The following is a 13,903-nucleotide window of genomic DNA, read 5'->3' as shown; positions in this document are numbered from 1 at the left end:
AAGAGACTTCAACAAATATTGCTAGTGATCTAAACTGAGATCCAAGCAAAATGCAAGTACCAAATATGCCAAAAATGGCCAAATACATAAAGTACAATTTCTACTTAAAATCACTGCAAATAGATGGCAAATTATGAAAGTAGATGAAAAAATATGCACTTTCAAAAAAAATGGCACATGGAAAGGAGTCCATATGAGCCCAAACGAAGCCACCAAAGTTGTAAAAATCGGGATTTCACGATTTCCGAAAAACCTGCAAAATTATAATTTCTGGAAAATTTCCGCTGCAGCTTCAAACTTTAAATGCCTCTAGATTTGGCTTCCAAAGTCCGATCTGGATGAAACAAAAGGCAAAATTGACTTTCTTGGACCTCCTTAATCCAATGGTGACCTCAGATTTGACCCATCAAGCTTCAATAATAACCTGCAATAGAAAACTCCAAAATACACAACCTCAAATAGCATCAAATTTCTCTCAATTAGCAAACCAATGGCACTCTAATGGCTCTGATACCATGTGAGATTTTGCCAAGATCTAGAGGCAATGGAAAGCACAAATGGAGAAAACAAAATAGATGATAGAAATAAACTGTATTCTATCAAGATGAAAATATTGATCAACTGGATCATCAATCGATACATACAATGAATATGAGCCTGTTTATATAGGCAAGGCTATATGGATATGTGAGCACACAAACATGACATGTGGCTCAATAAGAAGCAAGGGTAGGTAGGAAATAGGTGTGGGTAGGTAGGAGAAATAATATAATATTCCACATAAGGTGGAATGTAACAACAAGATAAGATCAACACCATAAAAGGTGGAAATTCTCCTACACACACTATCCCAATGTTGGCACAAACACCCAAGTGTCTCATACCCAAACTACTATGATATGCATGTACATAAGTAAACTTAAGTAAAGTGTAATAATATCCAAGATGAATAATTATTTACACCAACAGACCTATCTCGATTTTTGAAGACTCGAAGCCATTTTCATATGGTAGCATTATTTTAGTTGGTGTGAAGATTGTCAAATGCATGCAATGCAAGGTTGCAAGATAGGCTAAATTTGATTCTATTTGTTGTGGGCATGAACCAATAGAACAAGTGTGTCAGGGTGGGCAGGTTTATGGTAAGCATTCTCAATTTGTGCCTCCCAGCTTGCTTGAACATCTAGAGCCATAAGCTACCAGCACAATCTCTCAAGTGCCCTAAGTCCAAAAAAATGTTGAACTTTGACAGACTATTTCTCGCAATCCATGATGCATACGATTTATCTGTTTGAACCTATAGGGTCATTTGCCCATCTACAATGACCTATCTTAGTTTTTGAAGACTTGGAGCCATTTTCACATGGTAGCATTTTTTCAGTTGGTGTGAAAATCATTAGATGTATGCAATGCAAGGTTGCAAGACAGGCTAAATTTGATTTCGTTCATTGTGGGAATGAACCAATAGCATGAGCGCGTCCGGGTGGGCAGGTTTACAGTAGGCATGCTCCTATTGTGACTCCCAGGTCATTCAAACATCCATAACCATACGATAGGCATATGCATGTACTCATAAATAGTCATAAATTAGATCATGTGCTCATAAATAGTCATACAAAATTTCAAGTATAATCAAAAATACAAAATGCATCACAAAATCCCATTTATGTACAAATTTACATATACAAAAATTGACATATATTCAAAAATTTGCCTCTAAAATGGACAAATCAACTCTTGGCTATTTAAATATACAAAAAAAATATTTACAAATCAGCTCATGGGCATTTATATATAATTTGGCATTTAAATATGCAAAATCCAACTTATGATCGTCTAAATATACAAAATTTGGCATTTAAATATGTACAAATCAGCTCATGGCCATTTAAATATACAAAATTTTGCCTCTAAATATGAACAAATTAGCTCATGGGCATTTATATATACAAAAAATGAATATAGAATAATTCGCCGACGATATATACAAAATTCTCAAAATCATTCTACCCTCAATCGTAGAATCATTGTAATGTCCAACAATTGAACACTTGTAGATGACCCAAAATCAATCAAGTGAGCCTTCTCGATCGACTCTAACCCTTATTGTGTCAAGTATTGCCTTATGGTTGGATTCATGAACTTTCCATAAATTCTTGTTATGAGGTCTACCATGATACTTAATCAATTGAATATTTGTTGCAACAACAAGGTTGGAGATATGAAGAATATGTCTATGTGTTTCAAAGTCCTCAAACAACCAAACATCCAAATTCTTGATAGGGTATCTCCTAAGCCATGTGCATGTCACAACAACAAAGCCTATTGGGTACTCAATACCCTCTCCATCAATGATTGTGGTTGTCAATTTTCTTTTAGGCTCAATACAACGACACAAAAAGTAATTTGTTATTTCTTTATTGTTCTCTTCTGCAACAACTGCATACACATGACCTACATTTTATAGAATGATAATTAATACCAAAAATAATGTGTGATGCAACAAAATGAGCCAAAAAAAATCTTGCAAAAAAATTAACCAAAAAAATCACCTAGTTCCACTAGGTCGGATACATGGTCGACTGATGCTTCCATCCGGTTCAAATGCAGTGCTTTGAGAACTTGATATGTATCAATTGGAACCAATCATCTAGAAGACCATTTGTCAACCCACTCTTGTGATTCACATTCTTCCCACAAAAAAATACAATTTGTCTAGTATAAATTACTAGTGAACTTGCAATTGAACTTCTAAATGAGTGCATTTCACTCGATCTTGCAACTGTACAACAATCTTGATACTTTTCAATGTAAGATTCACTGATCAACCAAAAATATCTATGAACCATTGATGTACCTGCATTACCTGGTCCCATTGTAGAGTTACACCATCACACAATTGTTGCTGCATCTATCAACTCAACACCACCTTCATACTTCAATTCTTCTCTAGCTAGGGCTCTTTTTACACATGCTCTTGCACCATCATGCTCCCCCTTTCCATGTCCAACCTCAATGAAATTCCAAAAATGTTGTACATCGCTTGTCACATGCATCCTAGTCAACAAATAGAACATCCTTGCATTCTTGAATTGTGAGGTGCAATTATCTGACCATATTATGTGTCGGTTGTATCGTATGTTTGTTTCCATTAAATTATCATAGAAAAATTTAAAGCATCCTTACACAAACTTTGACAAATGAGTATGATCATCACTTATGTAGAAGTGATACTCTCTTACAACCTTTATATCCTCCTATGTGCTATCATCTACATGCATGAATGCTATGTGTACAAAAATAGAAACTTGTATAGAATGGTAATACATAGATTGCACTTAATTTTGAGGTTGTAGTGTATAATTTTCACTAAAATCAACGATAGAGACAATGCTACCAAGAGGAAATGTGTCCTTACATAACTTGAATTCCTCATCTAACCACCAAGCTTTATATGTATGCATTATGTACTCATAAACTAGTTTCTCTTGAAACATTTTCATAAATTCAGCTACACATTTATCATTTTTCACTAACTCACATCTTTTCAATTCTTTCCCATCTTTAACTCCATATGTGATTGTCTTGTATTTTCCAAAAGAAACTAGTTTCTTACCAATTTCATGTGTGCTCTCCAAATGTACACATCTTGGTAAATGTTGCAAACCACTACATGTAGCACAAGAACCTTTTAGGTACATCATCTTATAATAAATGCAACCATTATGTCTTTTACATAGCACACTTGAAATAAATTCTCTTGGTGACTTAGGAGGTGCTTGTATATTGCATTCCTGCAAAAACATCGTTAGAGTGCAAAGTACAACATATATGACGATAAATATCATAGTGCATGGAAAATTCAATATGCATCCTACAACAAAACGTGGTGTGTACATGATTAATCTTAACATAAAAAAGTTTTTCCATTTCAAAAAATCTTTGACTAATTCTTATTTGAGGAAATTTTTGAAGGAATATTTCATAAAATTTTGTTCGATTCATATCCAAACAGTGTTTGGCATGTGGCTCACGATTTCTAGATCCAATTCTCCTTCTAACAATATCTCTTTGGTTGGGTGAAACCCTTGTGTTGTCATAGCAAAAAAATTCAATTAATGTTCTTACTGCATCAACAACAGCCTTTTCTTTGCGTGGTAGTCTACTCGAGAATGCCCAAAGAGAATTATTGTTAGGATCCTCTATTTTCTCCCGACTCTCTAATGCTTTATGTAATGTTGTTCTACTTATGTTTAATGACTTACTTGTTTTTCTTATCAAACGATCTTTTTTTATTTTCTTGCTCATTATGGATGATGTAATAACACGTCGAGTAACATTAGAATCTTTAGTACGTGATTTTGAACCAATAGCTTGATATGCATCAAATAGATTTCTCACAATTATTCTTTCACTATTACTTTCCAATGATCTTAGGCCTAGAATTTTAATTCTCTCTAAAATTCAAATTTTTAATCATTTTAACAATTAATTGGCATCTTCCAGTTGATTTAAGTTTTCAAAATAGTGTTGCCATATTCTTTTAACCATTCTTCTACAAGTTCGTTCATTTATTTTATCAGACCTTGGTTTCAAAATATTCTCATCGATGTCAATTAGATACTTTGGTTTCCTACAAATAATTCTAGGAGGTGTTAACATTGGTGCATTAGGTATATTATTGAGCTGGTGTATGTTCGTCATTTGATTGAATATTCATTGTGATCTCTTCTTCAATTGCATTAGGTTCATTCGCTAAATCATATGTTGTTGGTGCATCTTTATCGTTTGTTTGATTATTGATTGTGATTTCTTCTTCAATTGCATTAGGTTCATTTGGTACATCTAATTGAGATGTTGTGGATGACATACCTTCTTGTCCCATTGTTCTTAGTTCACATAATTTCTTCATATGTTGTCTTTGTCTTTCCTTTTGAGCCACTCATTGTTCGATTGCTCCTCGCTTGTTCTTTCCCATCGTTAATAATGATTATCCTAAATAGAATGATTTTGCATTAATTAGAACAACAATTCAATCATTTGAAATCATGCAAAACAAAATTTCCCTTACTTCGACATATAAAACTATCATAGAATCGCAGTATCAGTTGCAGTGGGGTGCTCAACGACTTCAAAAAATCCTTTTGCAATCATTGAGGCCATTGACCAAATAAAAATATGTGCAAGAAACGTGTACATGCTATGTTTAGTTAACCCATACGCGTAATTAGTCCCTAAAACTACCCCAATAGGCCAATGTTCATAATTCTTATAACCTGTACGTGTTACTTATAGTAAAGAAAGGGTGAAGGAAAAGGGGAGGGGAGAGAGAGAGAGAGAGAGAGAGAGAGAGAGAGAGAGAGAGAGAGAGAGAGAGAGAGAGAGAGAGAGTTAGGGAGGGAGATAAAAAGAGAGAGGGTGAGGGAGAGGGAGATAGAGAGAAAGAGTGGGGAGAGGGAGGAAGGGAGGGACAAAGAGATAGAGAGGGGGAGTGAGAGGATGGGAAAGGAAGGGAGATAGAAGGGGGAGGGAGATAGAAAGAGTGCAGAGGGAGGGAGAGAAAAAGAGAGAGGGTGAGAGAGATAGAGAGAGAGAGGGATGGTAAGGGGGTGAGGGAGAGGGAGGAAGGGAGAGAGAAAGGATGGGAAAGGAAGGGAGATAGATGGGGGAGGGAGAGAGAAAGAGTGTGGAGGGAGGGAGAGAGAGAGAGAGAGAGAGAGAGAGAGAGAGAGAGAGAGAGAGAGAGAGAGAGAGAGAGAGGGAGAGGGAGAGAGGGAGAGAGATGGTAAGGGAGGGAGGGAGAGGGAGAGAGAGAGGATGGGAGAGAGAGAGAGAGAGAGAGAGAGAGAGAGAGAGAGAGAGAGAGAGAGTGAGAGAGGATGGGAAAGGAACAAAGATAGAGGGAGAGAGAAAGAGTGGGGAGGAAGATATATATATATATAGAGAGAGAGAGAGGGGGGGAGGGAGAGGGAGAGGGAGAGGATGGGAAATGAAGGGAGAGAGAGAGAGAGAGAGTGGATGGGAAAGGAAGGGAGATAGAGGGGGGAGGAGGGAGAGTGGGAAGAGGGAGGGATATAGAGAGAGGGATGGGGTAGAGAGGGGAAGCATACTAGTTTATTATTTTCATCCTTGAACCTGATGCTTGCTCTCAAGGGATGATCTGAACTTATTTTTGTAAGTAGTATTCGCATTGATTTTTATATTGTAATAACAGTTCATCTTGCCCCTTAGGACACCATATGACCCCTTAGGACACTATATGACCCCTTAGGACACCATTAGACCCCTTAGGACACCATATGACCCCTTAGGACACCATAAAATGCCTTGGGATATCGTATGGTCCTACTTGGGGTCGTATGGTGTGCTAAGGGATCTTATGGTGTTGTTAGGGGTCATGTGGGGTCCTAAGGGGTCGTATGGTTTGCTAAGGGCATAGGTGATCTAAATTTATTTTGTAAGCAGTATTGACATTAATTTTTATATTGTAATAATGGTTCATCTTGCCTCTCAGGGAACCATATGGCCCCCTAGGACACCATACGACCCCTTAGGACACCATATGACCCCTTAGGACACCATACGACACCTTATGATAGTTTATGGTCCTACTTGGGGTTGTATAGTGTGCTAATGGATCTTATGGTGTCGTTAGGAGTCATGTGGGGTCCTAAGGGTCGTATGGTGTGCTAAGGGCCCGGGTGATCTGTACTTATTCTTGTAAGCAGTATTGACACTGGTTTTTATATTGTAATAATGGTTCATCTTGCCCCTCAAGACACCATATGACTCCTTAGGACACCATATGACGCCTTAGGATATCATATGGTCCTACTTGGGCTCGTATGGTGTGCTAAGGGGTCTTATGGTGTTGTTAGGGGTCATGTGGGGTCCTAATGGGGCCACACATATGTTATAACGCCATATGATTCCTTAGGACATCATACAACCCCTTAAGACATCATATGGTCCAAAAGGGTCGTATGATGTGCTAAGGGGTCATATGGTGTTGTTAGGGGTCATGTGGGGTCTTAGTGGTGCCACACTTGTATTACAACACCATATGACCCATTAGGATACCATATGACCCCTTAGAACATCATATGCTCCTAAGGGGTCATGTGGTGTGCTAAGGGGTCACATGACGTTGTTAGGGATCACACAGGGTCCTAATTGAGCCACGCGTGTGTTACAACACCACATGGCCCCTTAGGATATCATACATGGTCCTAAGGGGTTGTATGGTGTCATTGGGGGTCATGTGGGGTCCTAATGGGGCCACACTATCATATGACCCCTTAGGACATCATAGGACCCCTTAAGATATCATATGGTGTTGTTATGGGTCTTTGGGATCCTAATGGGGCCACACATGTGTTAGAACACCACATGGCCCCTTAAGATATCATATGGTGTTGTTATGGGTCTTTGGGATCCTAATGGGGCCACACGTGTTAGAACACCATATGACCCCTTAGGACACCATATGACCCCTTATGATATCATATGGTCCTAAGGGGTCATGTGGTATGCTAAGGGGTCATATGGTGTCATTAGGGGTATTGTGGGGTCCTAATATGTCTTCACATGTGTTAAAACACCATATGACCCCTTAGGACACCATACGACCCCTTAGGACATCATATGGTCCTAAGGAGTCATGTGGTGTGCTAAGGGGTCATGTGGTGTTGTTAGGGGTCATTTGGACTCCTAATGGTTCCACACATGTGTTACAACACCATATGACCCACTAGGACAACATATGACGCCTTAGGACATCATATGCTCCTAAGGGGTCATGTGGTGTGCTAAGGTGTCACATGATGTCATTGGGGGTCATATGCGGTCCTAATTGGGACACGCATGTGTTGTACAACACCATATGACCCCTTACGACACAATATGACCCCTTAGGATGTCATACATGGTCCTAAGGGATCATATGGTGTCATTGGGGGTCATGTGGGGTCCTAATGGGGCCGCACATGTGTTAGAACATCATATGACCCCTTAGGACATTATATGGTCTTAAGGAGTCATATGGTGTGCTAAGGGACCTTATATGATGTCATTAGGGGTTATGTGGGATCCTAAGGGAGAGAGAGAGAGAGAGAGAGAGAGAGAGAGAGGGTAGGAATACAATGTACTAAGATATTGAAAGACTATATATGGATATATTTTACATACATATATACACATACACATACACATACACATACACATTTTATATACATATTATATATATACACACACATATATATTATATACATATACATACATATTATACATATACATATTATATACTTACATATGTATTTCTATATATTAGGATGTCTTTATGTTGACATAACCCATACGGGTTTTGTTCTCTCCAAATCGCATACGTGTTTTGTTCTCTCTAAACCTCGTATGCGCTATTGTTTCTACAAACCTCGTATACGCTATTAGTAAAATAAAACCCATATGCGTTTAGTGAATTTAGGCTTGGATGGAAAGGCTGAGGGTTGGAAGTTTGATTTCCCTCCATTTCCCTCCTTTTTCACATGTTTTGTTTTATCAAATTGGTTTATCGACTTTGTCATCATCGGTTTTACACCTCATCAACTGGGTATTTCTAAAATTGCCACCATATTTTCACCCATATTCTAAGCTTTCTAACCATATATTTTTTTTAAAAAAATTGAACAACAATAACATATTAATCTTGAATTTCTTTTACCAGTGTCTCCATAGTTCTCAGAGACATATGTGTACCATTTTTTTAATAAATTTTGATCTACTTATCGAAATTAAAAAAAACTTTATATATTATTGTAGTGCACTTGATTCTTTACGCTTAAAAAAAAAAAATGCATTTTTTATTATTTTGGTGCAAGTTATGTTTTGCGCACAAACAAGTACCTAATTTTTCAGGATGTGCTCGATTCGAAAAATCATAAAAAAAAACTGAACAAAAAATTATAAAAAAATATACAACTTCTAGTACTCACTCTTAACTATCTTTATGTCAAAGTATTTTCCAAAATATTAAATTCAACTATGACTTTTTTGATGTGCACGTAATACACTATGTTATGTTTTTAAAAAAAAATCAGTATGTATTTTTTGTGCACGAAGGATTTGACCCCCTTAATCTTATCCAATTTTTTTTAAAAATTAGTAGTTTGGAAACTAGATTCAAAGTACTACAATATTTTTTCTTTGAGTATCTTCATATTTTGAGTGGATGACTCTCAAATTTCTCCTCCAAGTTTAGGTTTAGCTTATTTCAGAAAAAAAAAGTGTCCACTAATACCCTTTTTGCACACCATCTTGGTGCACATACATACATACATACATACATACATACATACATACATACATACATACATACATATACATACATACATACATACATACATATATAACACACAAATATACATGTATACATATATATAAAGTTAATCATTAGGGCTAGTCAAGTCGCATTATAGTCATGAAGTATAAAAACATCGGGGTAAGAGACATGATGGGTCCACTCAAAGTCGTTTCTACACTAAGCCTAAGAGTGGATGCCTACCACAACCCTCTTGTGTGGCAGAGCTTGTACCTACTTTACCCAACCATGTCTCGTCTATCAAGCCACATTATATTCACATAGTGTAAACACATTGGGGTAAAGAGACATGATGGGTCCGCTCAAAGCCATTTCTACACCAAGCCTAAGAGTAGATGTCTACCATAACCCTCTTGCTTGGAGGCTTGTACCTACTTTCCCAACCATTCCTCATCTCCCTATAGTCAATTTCCATCTCATGGATTTGGGTGGAGGTTGTAAGGGTTACTTGACTTTGTGAGTGCCCTCTTTGTCCTAGGCCATAATGGTCCTTCTAGGATGACCTATTTTGAAGCCCACTCACCACCCTTTTCTTACACCTTGGGCTCTTCCTCTTGCAAGGTGGATTTCAAATAATATGCCTATCTATTCCCTAACATAGAGACATACACTTAATCACAAATCACACATATAAATATGCATACATATACACCTAAAGAGTTGACAAATATGATCTAAGTATTACTTATACCAAGATGTTGAATGTATAGTTAGATTGCAAACCCTCAATTGCTATTAATTGATGGATTGATTTGATATCCACTACTAGTGTTTGATGCTATGCTAGGAGTATGATATGTTGTTTAAGGATTGGAATGCTTATTTTTGGTTGATATTATTAATTTGTTTCTTACGTTTCTCCATAATTATTTGGGAATGAGCAATGATGAATAATGGTATTTGATATTTTTATTTTCTGATGGTGTATCTTGCTGATTATTGATGATACTGGAATCTGAAGATGTGTTTTCTGATCATTGATGATGTTCGGTGATTGATGATTCTCTTATGTGATGATTCGATGCTTTGACCTATATATGTCTCAATATGAAGCAAAGGGCTATCTCTTTAACCCAATCAAAATCCTTCCAAAAGGGACATATGCCTATTGACTTTTCTTAATAGATTGATGTTGTTTTATCTTATTAAAATTGTTGTCTAAGTGTATCTTCTTCATCTGATTAATAAACATGTATAAGTATGAACTTAGTATCATTTCCCTCTCTAAACAGACCCCCAAGCATTCTTCACTCATTGTGGTCTTTCTTATAGGGGGACTGTTAGCAGCAATCAAGAAGGAAGACTAAGAGAGGGGGGGGTTGAATCAGTCTTCACCGGAAATTAGACAATCAAATACCAAAGTACAAATTGATAAACTACAGTAACTGAAACATAAGAAAATGAATAACACAACATACAACACCAAGATTTTGACCATGGAAAACCCAATCAAGGGAAAAACTATGGTGGGAACCTACCTACAATAAGATGATACTCTATAGTAGTATGTGAAAATATTACAATGGGGAATTCACATGCATTTAGGTACACTACCTAGAGCTCACTGCTCAAAAGATATATGCCTAGAAGGCTACAACCCTCAAGGAAGTCTCACTGACTTACAAAATGAATTGGACTACAATCTGGAAGAAATGAACAACAATAATAGCATCTACATATGCCACATGACAGTTTTGGTTAAGCATAGTTGTCTTCTCTACAACACCGATCTCACCACAAAACTTCACCAAATGATATATCTCTTGTTTGTACATACAAGTCTCTCTGATAATGCAAACATAACACCAACACCTAGATTACATAAGTATATCAACTATATATACAAATCATCAACCTTGATAGCAAGGTCGGCTAAACCCTCAACCCTCAACTCATGAATACAAAAATTACATTACACGATACAAGGATCGACCATCAAACCAATATTATGTTTTACATTACATAGCATGGACCTAATTCAAATTCCTAGATGATCATATTTGTCGGAAATCACACCAAGATCAACTATAACACGCTACACCATCAAAAATATCGCATAACACACAAATAATCACCGGTTGATAGAAAATCACCAAAAACTCGCACAACGATCAATGTGGATCACCAAAAATAAATAGGACATATGATTAGGAAACACAAGAAAACACATTAGAATCATCTGGAACAGTTGCACCAACTCCACCTTTCAAATCTTCATTGATCAACGTCTCAAAGCTCAATAACACAACCAAGAAGCAATTGTCACAAAGAAAGATAACTTGTGGGTCACAAATCATGAACCATCTAAAATGAAGATACACAAGATCATCCCAAGAAACATACCAAAGTCTCAGCACAAGATTTCATCATTTTGGAATATACCACAGGAAATATTGACCTCAGCAAAACAATGATCAACAAACCAATACTAACAAAACTGGATCAGAGAATCTTCCCAAACTCATCGGAATTACCCATAGGAATATGTTTACATCAATGACAACAACATATCCAAATTAAACAACCAAAATCTAATAGACTACAACAATCTCCCCAACAATATCAACAACTCAACAATCTCCCTCTTTGGCATTGATGACAACATATGAATGTGAAAAACAGTCAATGCAAAGAAAGAAGATATCACCAGCCAGACTCCCCCTAAGATCAAGATAGATAATGCATTTTTTTTACATGATCTCTCCCCCTTTCACAATAATGCCAAAGTTCTCCAAAAATAGAAAAACCAAACACACTCTCCCCCCTTTGAATATGAAACACAAATCTCTCTCTCCTCCAAAACACAAAAACATAAATCTGTCACAACCAAATCAACAGACTACTCCAGCAAAGGAGCATCATCAACACATCAATTTAGATAAAAAGAATAAGGCTCTCAAATCCATCAGATCGATGCAATTCAATGCATCTAGTTCTCATCAGGAGGGGTGCTTACCCCTAGCTTATCTCTCAAATAGACAAATGTATCTGCAGGCAAAGGCTTAGTAAAAATATTAGCAATTTGTTCCTTTGTAGATACTATTCCAGCTTAACCTTCTGTTCACTGACCCTGCTCTTTCAATTAATTGTATTTGATTGATATATGCTTAGTCTTTGAATGTTGTACTTGATTCTTTGACATGTTTATAGCATTGAAATTATCATAGTATATAACAATAGGCTCATCATAAATAATTATGATATCTTTCAACATTTTCTTCATCCAAACTATCTAAGTGCAATTACTAGTAGCAACAATGTACTCAACTTCAACAGTAGATAAAGATACAGTCTTGTTTCTTGCTAGCCCATGAAACCAAATTTTTACCCAAAAATAATGCTCCACCGGTAGTACTCTTCTGGTCATCTACATCACTTGCCCAATCTGCATCAGTATAAGCACATAACATGAAATCATCTTTCTTAGGATACCATAAACCAAAATCCACAGTTCCCTTAAGATATCTAAATATTTTTTTTAACAAGTAGTAGCATGACTTTCCTTCAAATCAACTTGAATCTGGTAGCCATACATACGACATGCATAATGTCAGACCTAGTTTGAGTAAGATATAATAATCCACCAACCATAGATCTGTACAAACTCTGATTAGCTCTAGGAGATTCACCATTTTTAGACAATTTACAACCAGTCACCATAGGAGTTCCAACGGGTTTGGAATCATCTAGTCCCAAACTTCTTCAACAATTCCTTCACATACTTAGTTTGAGATATAAAGATACCTTTTTTTTGTCTATGCAATCTGCAAACCTAAGAAAAATTTCATCTCACCAATTATAGACATTTCAAATTCCTTTTGCATATCACCGACAAACTTCATACTCATATCATCATCTCCACCAAAAATGATGTCATCAACAAAGACTTCAACAATCAAAATGTTATCATTTTTTAATTTTAAAGTACAAATTACTATCAAACAACATCTTTAGTGAATCCTAATTTCAACAAGTATTTATCTAATCTAGCATACCAGGCTCTAGGAGCTTGTTTTAATCCATAAATTGATTTCTTCAACTTGCATACCATATCACCATCATCTGACAGTGAAAATCCATCAAGTTGTTCAATGTAGAGTTCTTCTTCTAGATCACCATTTGAAAAAGCAAATTTGACATCCATCTGATATACCTTGAAATCTTTATAAGCAACATAGGCAAGTAACAAACCTAACAGCTTCAATTCTGAAAATCGAGGCAAAAGTTTCTTCATAATCAATTCCTTCTTGCTGTGAATTACCCTTTGCAGACCAGTCCTAGCTTTATTTGAACTACTTCACCAACTTCATTCAATTTGTTCCTAAAAACCCATTTAGTACCAATAACATTTTTATCCTTAGGTCTAGGCACAAGTTCCCAAGTATTATTCTTTTCAATCTAATCTAATTCTTCTTCCATGGCCCTTATCCCAATTCTCATCTTTACAAGCTTCAACAACATTTTTAGGTTCAACTTTGGATATCAAACATACCTCTTTTGTAAACTAACCTTCTTCTAGTCATCACA

The sequence above is a fragment of the Cryptomeria japonica genome, chromosome 11, assembly GCF_030272615.1.
Source record: "Cryptomeria japonica chromosome 11, Sugi_1.0, whole genome shotgun sequence".
In the NCBI taxonomy this organism is placed as follows: domain Eukaryota; kingdom Viridiplantae; phylum Streptophyta; class Pinopsida; order Cupressales; family Cupressaceae; genus Cryptomeria; species Cryptomeria japonica.
Note: the sequence above shows the minus strand (reverse complement) of the source record.